Source organism: Oncorhynchus mykiss, chromosome 22, assembly GCF_013265735.2.
Source record: "Oncorhynchus mykiss isolate Arlee chromosome 22, USDA_OmykA_1.1, whole genome shotgun sequence".
Taxonomy (NCBI): Eukaryota; Metazoa; Chordata; class Actinopteri; order Salmoniformes; family Salmonidae; genus Oncorhynchus; species Oncorhynchus mykiss.
This window is the reverse complement of record NC_048586.1, coordinates 35,046,428-35,056,837: the sequence shown is the minus strand read 5'-3', so window position 1 is coordinate 35,056,837 and position 10,410 is coordinate 35,046,428. Positions and strand designations below refer to the sequence as shown.

General features: G+C 41.7%; 1 long non-coding RNA gene across 1 annotated transcript; it reads right to left on the bottom strand.

Annotated features, from left to right (window-relative positions):
* Positions 1–7,379: 7,379 nt before the first annotated feature.
* On the bottom strand, positions 7,380–9,106 carry LOC118943586. Its single transcript, XR_005038815.1, has 3 exons — positions 9,049–9,106; positions 8,774–8,874; positions 7,380–7,732 (listed from the first exon to the last, which is right to left on the bottom strand). It is a non-coding gene; the product is annotated as an uncharacterized LOC118943586 (long non-coding RNA).
* Positions 9,107–10,410: the final 1,304 nt, after the last annotated feature.

Genomic DNA, 10,410 nt, shown 5'->3' with positions numbered 1-10,410 from the left:
GTAGGCTTTTACAGAATCCTGAGTTTAAAGTCTTTACATTAAGAACTGACTGATTTACACAGGGTTGAATGCAGTGATTTTCACAAACTGCAGGTTTGGTACATCAAAAGACCTTTAGGGTGAATTTAACCACTTCCGGTTGCTCCAGGAAGCTGAGAATCAACACAGGTAGACCTCATAGTGTTCTGATGAATTGTCATCGAAGACAGGTTCATAAGGCATTCATAACCCACATAGGTTTCAGGTTGAATTTAGGGGAGCAGGCAATGTATTCCTATGGGGCGAGAAGTCATTGCAAACTGTTTGATGTAAACACCATCTTTTCTCTGTTAAGGGTTAATGCCACACGGTCAAGGTTAGGCTTCCACAGATTGGGAGGACCTCAGAAATGTTCCTGAGGTCGAATTGTGCTTCTAACCCTAACGGTTCTCCTGCTGTCACCCAAAAGCACATGAAATTTAGGGCAAGGCTTCATTATGGGCCTACATTTTTTCACGGTCGCTGAGCTCAGACCGAGCGAGCTACGGTCAAGCGGGGCATCTCGCTGAACTAGGCACAGCCTAGAGATTATGGTAATGCCATTGCAAGCTCTGTGTGTCTTTAAGCCCCACACTGTGTCATTCCATCCTTGCTTTGTGTGTGTGTGTGTGTGTGTGTGTGTGTGTGTGTGTGTGTGTGTGAGAGAGAGAGAGAGCTTTTTCTTTGACATCTGTTGGGAGAAATGACTGATTTGCAGTTCATGAGGGCTGCTTAATCGCACATATTAAGTTTTTGACCTTTTTAACCCTTCGAAACAGCCCCAATGATCCCAATTTAAGGCACTTCCGGTTCACACAGTAAGCTGAAAGTGAACACATATCTTCTTTGGGGTAGGCTCTTATAGAAATTTGAGTTTTAAGTTTACGTTAAGAACTGACTGATTTTCAGAGGGTTCAATGTGAGTGTGTGATTTCAGAAAATCACAGAAATCTCGCAGAGCTCCGAAACCTGCCTTAACGGATTTGTCTGAACACGCCGCAACTGAATCAGTTTGTTATATCTGGAGTACTTCTCCTGTCCTATTTGGTGTCCTGTGTGAATTTAAGTGTGCTCTCTCTAATTCTCTCTTTCTCTCTTTCTTTCTCTCTCTCGGAGGACCTGAGCCCTAGGACCATGCCTCAGGACTACCTGACATGATGACTCCTTGCTGTCCCCAGTCCACCTGGCCGTGCTGCTGCTCCAGTTTCAACTGTTCTGCCTTATTATTATTGGACCATGCTGGTCATTTATGAACATTTGAACATCTAGGCCATGTTCTGTTATAATCTCCACCTGGCACAGCCAGAAGAGGACTGGCCACCCCACATAGCCTGGTTCTGCACAGTACTGTCTTTTCAAGGTATTTGAAAGACTTCCTGTTGAGTGTAGTGCTATTTCCGTTTACATTTTCTGGAAGCTTGCCTCAGTGCTCGGGTATTTTCTGTATAGCAGGGAGCTAGTTTCTTATGACAAATGTTTTTTTGTTTTTAGGGGTGCGACTGCATCTAGGGTATTGCGCAAGGTTAAATTGTGTTCCTCAGTTAGGTGGTTAACTGATTTTTGTGCTCTGACGTCCTTGGGTAGGCGGAGGGAGTCTGGAAGGGCATCTAGGAATTTTTAGTCACTAGTGTAACCAGGAGGCGAGGCCTCATTTAACACAGTAAATTCATCAGGCTTAAGCCATGTTTCAGTCAGGCCAATCACATCAAGATTTTGATCAGTGATTAGTTCATTGACTATAATTGACTTGGAAGTGAGGGATCTAACATTAAGTAGCCCTATTTTGAGATGTGAGGTATCACAATCTCTTTCAATAATGGCAGGAATGGAGAAGGTCTTTAATCCAGTGAGATTGCTAAGGCGAACACCGCCATGTTTAGTTTTGCCCAAACAAGGTTGAGGCACAGACACGGTCTCAATGGGGATAGCTGAGCTGGCTACACTGACTGTGCTAGTGGCAGACTCCACTAAGCTGGCAGGCTGGCTAACAGCCTGCTGCCTGGCCTGCATCCTATCTCATTGTGGAGCTATGGGAGTTAGAGCTCTGTCTTTGTTCGTAGATAAGATGAGAGCACCCCTCCAGCTAGGATGGAGTGTGTCACTCCTCAACAGGCCAGGCTTGGTCCTGTTTGTGGGTGAGTCCCAGAAAGAGGGACAATTATCGACAAATTCTATTTTTGGGGAGGGGCAGAAAACAGTTTTCAACCAGCAATTGAGTTGTGAGACTCTGCTGTAGAGCTCATCACTCCCCCTAACTGGGACGGGGCCAGAGACAATTACTCGATGGCGACACATATTTCTAGCTGATTTACACGCTGAAGCTATGTTGCGCTTGGTGACCTCTGACTGTTTCATTCTAACATTTTTGGTGCCGACATGGATAACAATATACCTATACTCTCTACACTTGCCAGTTTTAGCTTTAGCCAGCACCATCTTCAGATTAGCATAACTCAACAGACATAAATCTTCCAATAAAATATTCCTATTCATGAAAAATCACAAGTGAAATATATTGGAACACAGCTTAGCCTTTTGTTAATAACCCTGTCATCTCAGATTGTCAAAATATGCTTTACAGTCAAAGCTGGACAAGTATTTGTGTAAGTTTATCGATAGCCTAGCATAGCATTATGCCCTGCTAGCAGCAGGCAACCTGGTAACGAAAATCAGAAAAGCATTCAAATTAAATAGTTTACCTTTGATGAACTTTGGATGTTTTCACTCACGAGACTCCCAGGTAGATCATTTTTTCCCAGAAGATTATTTTTGTAGGCGAAATTTTTCGGGAACGTTTTTTTTTCCTAAAATTAAAATGCTGCCCCTAGAGTCGCATCAGGTAGCCCTGCCCCCTGGAAAACAGTGTATGATTGCTGGATGATTCGTTTTAAGTCTAATACTGCGGGTAATGGAGTCGCCAATGACTAGGGTTTTCAATTTGTCAGAGCTAATGGTGGGAGGCTTCGGCGTCTCAGACCCCGCAACAGGAGGAATAGAGACCAGAGAAGGCTCGGCCTCTGACTCCGACTCGCTGCTTAATGCGGAGAACCGGTTGAAAGTTTCTGGCGGCTGAAAGACACCGTTTGAGCATTCCTACAGCATTTCCTTCCAGAAGCCATGAGAAAATTGTCCGGCTGTGAGGACTGTGCCAAGGGATACTACTATCTGTACTTACTGGTGGCACAGATGTTTCATGCTTTCCTACACTTAAGTTACCTTTGCCTAACGATTGCGTCTGAAGCTGGGCTTGGAGCACAGCTATCCTCACTGTAAGGTGATAGTTCTCCTGTATATTATGAGTACAGCGACTGCAATTGGAAGGCATCATGTTAATGATACTACTTAGCTTCGGCTGTTGGAGGTCCTGACGAACCACGTCCAGATAAAGCGTCCGGAGTGAAAAGGTTGAATGAAAAAAGTAGAGCAAGGGAAAAATTACAAATTTAAACGGTAATTAAAAAGTAAAAAACGTAAAGTTGTCAGGTAGCAAACTAAGGTTAGCAACAAAATGCACAGCAGCACGTAAACAAGTCTACAAGTTGTGAATGATGGAGTCCATCCAAATTTTTGTGGCTCCTGGACTCTATCCACGCATTCCAAGGCTGCACTGAAACAATTACTTATCTATGACCCAAGCTCTGCTCAGATGATCCCTATCATTGTGTCGCTGAGTTGTCGTAGTGCTGCAGCAAATCTATATTGTCCCAGGAGTGTTGGAAGTCATAATGTAAGTAACCTAATTTATGTCCCCTGAATGCCTCTGTCAATCATATATCTATTGTATGCAGTAATCATGTGTCTATAATCCGGAGTTATACTGTAAGCACTGAGGTGGTGTGCCCTAGTAGGACTTTCACTGTGGGCAGCTCACCTAGGAACTATCAGCTCAAACATAAATATCACTGTCATGTCTACTTCTGATAAGCCGCTCAGTAAAGCAATCAAAACCATCAAGCATCTCAGAAAAGTGCTAACAATAGCCCACATTAACACATTAACACATAAGAGCCACATTACAGTAAATAAATACAAAAATAAAAAATGTAAATGTAAACTTTATTTAACTATTAATATGGTTACAAATTCAACAGCCTCACCTAAAGTCCATTCTTGTGGGAAGCTGATATAGAACACCAAGTGCTAACAGTCAGTATCTGGATAATATGTGTGAAATGCTTGATAATGTATGTGATATCAACAGAGAGGTATATTTTCTGGGTGACCTAAATATTGACTGGCTTTCATCAAGCTGCCAGGTCAAGAAAAAGCTCCAAACTGTAACCAGTGCCTGCAACCTGGTTCAGGTTATCAGTCAACCTACCAGGGTATTTACAAAAAGCACAGGAATGAAATCAACCACATGTAACGATCACATCTTTACTAAAGCAGTATCAAAATCCATTGTATGTAGGGATCACAATACTGTAGCCATATCTAGGAAAACCAAAGTACCAAAGGCTGTTCCTAATTTTGTGTGTAAGAGGTCCTACAAGAGGTTTTGTAGAGATTCCTATGTTGATGATGTAAATAATATTTGCTGGTCCGTGGTGTGTAATGAGGCGCAACCAGACGCTGCACTTGACACATTTATGGAATTTCTTACTCCAGTTAGTAATAAGCAGGCAACCATTAAGAAAATTACTTAAAAACTGTTAAATTCACATGGATTGATGAGGAATTTAACATTTTTATGGTTGAGAGGGATGAGACCAAATGAATGGCAAATAAGTCTGGCTGCATAACTGATTGGCAAACCTACAGCAAATTGAGAAATCACATGACTAAACAAAACAAAAAATACTATGAAACAAAGATAAATGATATAAAGAATGATCGTAAAAAGCTTTGGAGCACCTTATCCCTTGTGTGGTGTTCATGTTTTTGTTATTCACCCAATGACCCACAACATTATAGAGTTTTTAAAACAATATGGCCATGACAATTTACGTATAAATATTTAATATTTAGCTTAGATGTTGACTATTATCAATTACAAGCAATATAGACAGCATACATGGTTGATATTTGCCAATTACCTCTGCTAGATCACATTTATCAATAAAAGCACTATCAAGCACTTAATAAAGTGATTTTTATGAAGAAAAATATATTAAAATCAAGACATGGGTGGAATAAATCATGTTAATCTTAAACAAATATAAATTAAACAAGGTTTTCATCACTATTGATGTTAATTGCTTGGAAGGACAAATTGTACATTCAGTATTTTATGGAAATGATAAATGAACACAAATTAAGGCAGGTGGTACAGAGTTTTACTGTGTGTGTGTTGCAAATGTATTCATTCCACTTGATGCATGTGTACTGTGTCTTCCTGTCCTTCTTGGGTCCACACACATCGCAGCACTTCTTCTGGTTGCTACCGGCTGCAAATTAGAATTATGAAAACACTTAGTTCAGGAATTTTACTAACATCTCACTCACTCACTCACTCACTCACTCACTCACTCACTCACTCACTCACTCACTCACTCACTCACTCACTCACTCAATCACATATATAAACAATGTTTATTTTCAGCAAACTTAACATCTGTAAATATTTGTATGAACATAACAAGATTCAATAAATGAGACATAAACTGAACAAGTTCCACAGATGTGTGATTAACAGAAATGGAATAAGTAACACTCAGTATCTTGTGTGGCCACCAGCTGCATTAAGAACTGCAGTGCATCTCCTCCTCATTGAATGCACCAGATTTGCCAGTTCTTGCAGTGAGATGTTACCCCACTCTTCCACCAAGGCACTTGCAAGTAACCAGACATTTCTGGGGGGAATGGCCCTAGCCCTCACCCTCCGATCCAACAGGTCCCAGACGTGCTTAATGGGATTGAGACCCGGGCTCTTCGCTGGCCATGGCAGAACACTGACATACCTGTCTTGCAGGAAATCACACACAGAATGAGCAGTATGGCTGGTGGCATTGTCATGCTTGCAGGGTCACGTCAGGATGAGCCTGCAGGAAGGGTACCACTTGAGGGAGGAGGATGTCTTCCCTGTAATGCACAGCATTGAGATTGCCTGCAATGACATCAAGCTCAGTCCGATGATTCTGTGACACACCGCCCCAGACCATGACGGACGCTCCACCTCAAAGCCGATTCTGCTCTAGAGTACAGGCCTCGGTGTAACGCTCATTCTTTCAACGATAAACGCAAATCCGACCATCACCCCTGGTGAGACAAAACCGCAACTCATCAGTGAAGAGCACTTTTTACCAGTCCTGTCTGGTCCAGAGACTGTGGGTTTGTACCCATAGGCGACGTTGTTGCCGGTGATGTCTGGTGAGAACCTGCATTACAACAGGCCTACAAGCCCTCAGTCCAGCCTCTCTCAGCCTATTGCGGACAGTCTGAGCACTGATGGAGGGATTGTGCGTTCCTGATGTAACTCAGGCTGTTGTTGTTGCCATTCTGTACCTGTTCCGCAGGTTTGATGTTCGGATGTACCGATTCTGTGCAGGTGTTATTACACGTGGTCTGCCACTGCCAGGACAACCAGCTGTCTATCCTGTCTCCCTGTAGCACTGTCTTAGGCATCTCACAGTACTGACATTGCAATTCATTGCCATGGCCAAATCTGCTGTCCTCATGCCTCCTTGCAGCATGCCTAAGGCACGTTCACACAGATGAACAGGGACCCTGGGCATGTTTCTTTTGGTATTTTTCAGAGTCAGTCTCTTTAGTGTCCTAAGTTTTCATAACTGTGACCTTAATAACCTCTCTGGGATATGTGGTACGCTAGCCAGTGAAAATGCAGAGCGCCAAATTCAAATAAATTACTATAAAAATCTAACTTTCATGAAATCACACATGGAAGATACCAAATTAAAGCTACACGTGTTGTGAATCCAGCCAACATGTCAGATAAAAAAAAAAAATCACTGAGCAGAGATTTTTTTTCCCACACTGATTGATTGTGGTAAGGAGCCACACATGCAAAGCTATTTATTTGTTGTGTCTCTCCCCCAATTTACTCCTGGCTGGTTATGGGAAAATACAGAATTTTTTACAATGTATCGAAATAATATATTGAAATAATCTATTGTAATAACATTGTGCAGGTTTTCACACATCACAGATGGTAAAGAGTGTGAGAAAAGCGGGAGACAGGTAGACAGGCAGGGAGACAGACAGGTTATTGGTGCTATGCTGAAACAGCAGGCCCATGGAGGAGGAAAACCGAGTGAAGGCAAACAGAAAAACTTTTTGTAAAAAATGTACTTGTTTTCACCTACACACACACTTTTCCACACTTTTATTACCCTGAAAATGTGTTTTTTTTACATGTTCATCACAGAAAATGAGCCAAGGCCAATGAGTCTCAGGTTGAAAAAATAATTTATTGTATCATTGAATATGGGTCCCACAAACCCGAACATCACACATTTTGGGCAAAAAGGCAAACTCGGCCTCATCATTAATTGAATCAGATGGCTCATTCATTACAAAACCCACTGATATTGCCAACTACTTTAATGATTTTTTCATTGGCAAGATTAGCAACCTACACATCCAAGTATAACTGACCAAATTATGAAAAGGGAAGGTAGGTTGGGAAAGGAAGGAAAGGGCGGGTCAGATGGGATTGGAGAAATGACTTCATTAGGGAGCAGTCTCTGCAGGGCAGCCCTGGCCAGTCAGTTGGAGAGTGGTGACATGGTGGCGAAGCAGTGGCGTGATGACCAGGCTGAGTAGTAGAAATGGAAAAGGTCTTAGAGTGGCACCTATCCAGGATACGCTGCAATTTGCTTACTCCGGATGTCCAGCTGAGACATACTGTATATTACTCAATAAACTGACAGTTTCCACATTAGAAATTTGTCTGGTCAAAATTATCCTGGAACTATGCAAAGTAGTTGGAGCTCCTACATGGGAGGAAACAATCATTGTAGTTTCTGAAGGTGGTAGCCGGCAATCTGGTAAATGTCAGTTTCCAGTATTTGACCCCCTCTAAATCAGAAAGATTTCTGGCTCCCAGGTGTCTTTTATACAGGTAATGAACTGAGATTAGGAGCACGCTCTTAAAGGGAGTGCTCCTAATCTCAGTTCGTTAACTGCATAAAAGACACCTACCATTAAAATTATAGACTGATCATTTCTTTGTCAGTGGGCAAACGTTGTCACGCTCTGACCTTAGATATCTCTGTTTTCTTTATAGTTTGGTTAGGTCAGGGTGTGACAAGGGTGGGTATGCTAGTTTTTGTATTGTCTAGGGTTCTTGTATGTCTAGGGGTTTTGTAGGTCTAGGTAATTTGTATGTCTATGGTGGCCTAATATGTTTCCCAATCAGAGGCAGCTGTTTATCGTTGTCTCTGAGTGGGGATCATATTTAGGTAGCCATTTTCCCTTTTCTGTTTGTGGGTTCTTGTCTATGTGTAGTTGCCTGTCAGCACTCATTTGTATAGCTTCACGTTTTGTTATTTTGTTAGTTTGTTCAGTGTGCATTCTTTTAATAAATAAGAATGTACGCATACGACGCTGCACCTTGGTCCGATCCTTATAACGAATTTGACAAACGTACAAAATCAGCAGGGGATCAAATACTTTTTTTCCCTCACTGTAGCTGGTTATATTGAATCACACAGTTTGTAGGATCACCACAGTTATAGGCAGCAAGTCATAACCCAACCACAGACTAAACACCAGCTATCACTAGGTCCCACAACAAACACAACCAAAGCACAAAACTTGCCAGCATAACAACAGAAATGAGAGATTGGTGACTTACTCAATGTTATTAAATGCTGGGGCCCATCAAAACAGCAACGCAACAGAGGAAGTGTTACCAGTATCATAGCAAGGAGAGAAGCACCTCGGAGGTGATGTATACTGAAAAAAAAATAAACACATGTAAAGTGTTGGTCCCATGTTTCATGAGCTGAAACAAAACATCCCAGAAATGTTCTGTACCCACAAAAAGCTTATTGCTCTCAAATTTTGTACACACATTTATTTACATCCCTGTAAGCAAGCATTTCTCCTTTGCCGAGATAATACATTCACCTAACAGGCAGGGAGACAGACATGACCTCCACCTCCGGCTTCTTCACCTACGGGATCGTTTGAGACCAGCCACCCGGACAGCTGATGAAACAGTAGTATTTCTAGCTGTAATGAAGCCCTTTTGTTGGGAAAACTCATTCTGATTGGCTGGGCCTTGCACCTCAGTGTGTGGGCCAGTCTCCCAAGTGGGTAGACCTATGCCCTCCCAGTCTGCACCCCTGCCCAGTCATGAGAAATCCATAGACTATTAGGAAGGAATATTATGTATTACATTTCCTTATATGAACTGTAACTCAGTATAATTGTTGAAATTGTTGCATGCTGCTTTTATATTTTTGTTCAGTATAGATTCCTGTACAGACCAGTGGAAGCCGGGAGGGAGGAAAGCGCGGAAGAGTCAAAGAGTAAATCCAAGTAAACTAAACCAAGTCAGGTTTGGCAGTAATCCAAAAACATCCAAGGCACAATGTCAAGTGGAAGCGTGGAAAGCAGGTGTCTGCTCAGATAATTCCCCAGTGCAGGCCCCAGTGTACAGTAGGGTGCCCAGGTATATCCATCAAAAGTTTCAGCAGAGCTGTTTTGCATGTCTCCTTAAAAAACTCCCCATGCAATATTTCCCTATTGTTCAATGTGTTCAAAGCCAGATGAAACAAAGCTAAATGGGGACAAAAATCCACTAAAAGATTTTTAGCTACAAACACTGATCAGAGAAATAGATATGCTTGCCGCCATCTTGAAAAGCTGTTTATTCAATTGCTTTCACCAACTACAGTAGTTATGTTGGTCTATTGTACTTCAAACAATGTGTAGGCAGGTTGCTTAGATTTCAACCTTATCAAACAGCCTAATTCATACTATTAGAGCAGGTGCTCCCACAATAATGTAATTTGTACCACATAGAAGTTAAAGTATTGGATTCTTCACACACCACACTAATCCCATTCCACTACCATTTCAATATTTTTTTATTATGTGAAAGAAAGCTTTGCTTTTACACTTACAAGACCATCATGCTTGATTGAGCGAGCTGTTTTGCCTTGTAGTAATGTGGTACCTGCCTGTATTTCCTTAAACCTTTATTTTAGCAATACATATAATTGAGAAAAATATATATTTCATAACATATTTGTTGGGTCAGTAACAGCCAACAGGTGTGGACAGAGTTGGACAGAGTCACTCATATATAGACTATAGAGCCTGTCTCCATTCCTGATTTATGTAACCATTAGTTTACCTGTGTAATATTGACATAAGCTCAGAAACACTTGTTTTGCCAACATAGTCCTGTTTTATCAATTGCTGGTCTGTTCAATGGGCAGTTCATTACCTCAGTCAAAGGATTTTGTAGCTTAAAGTTAAGTG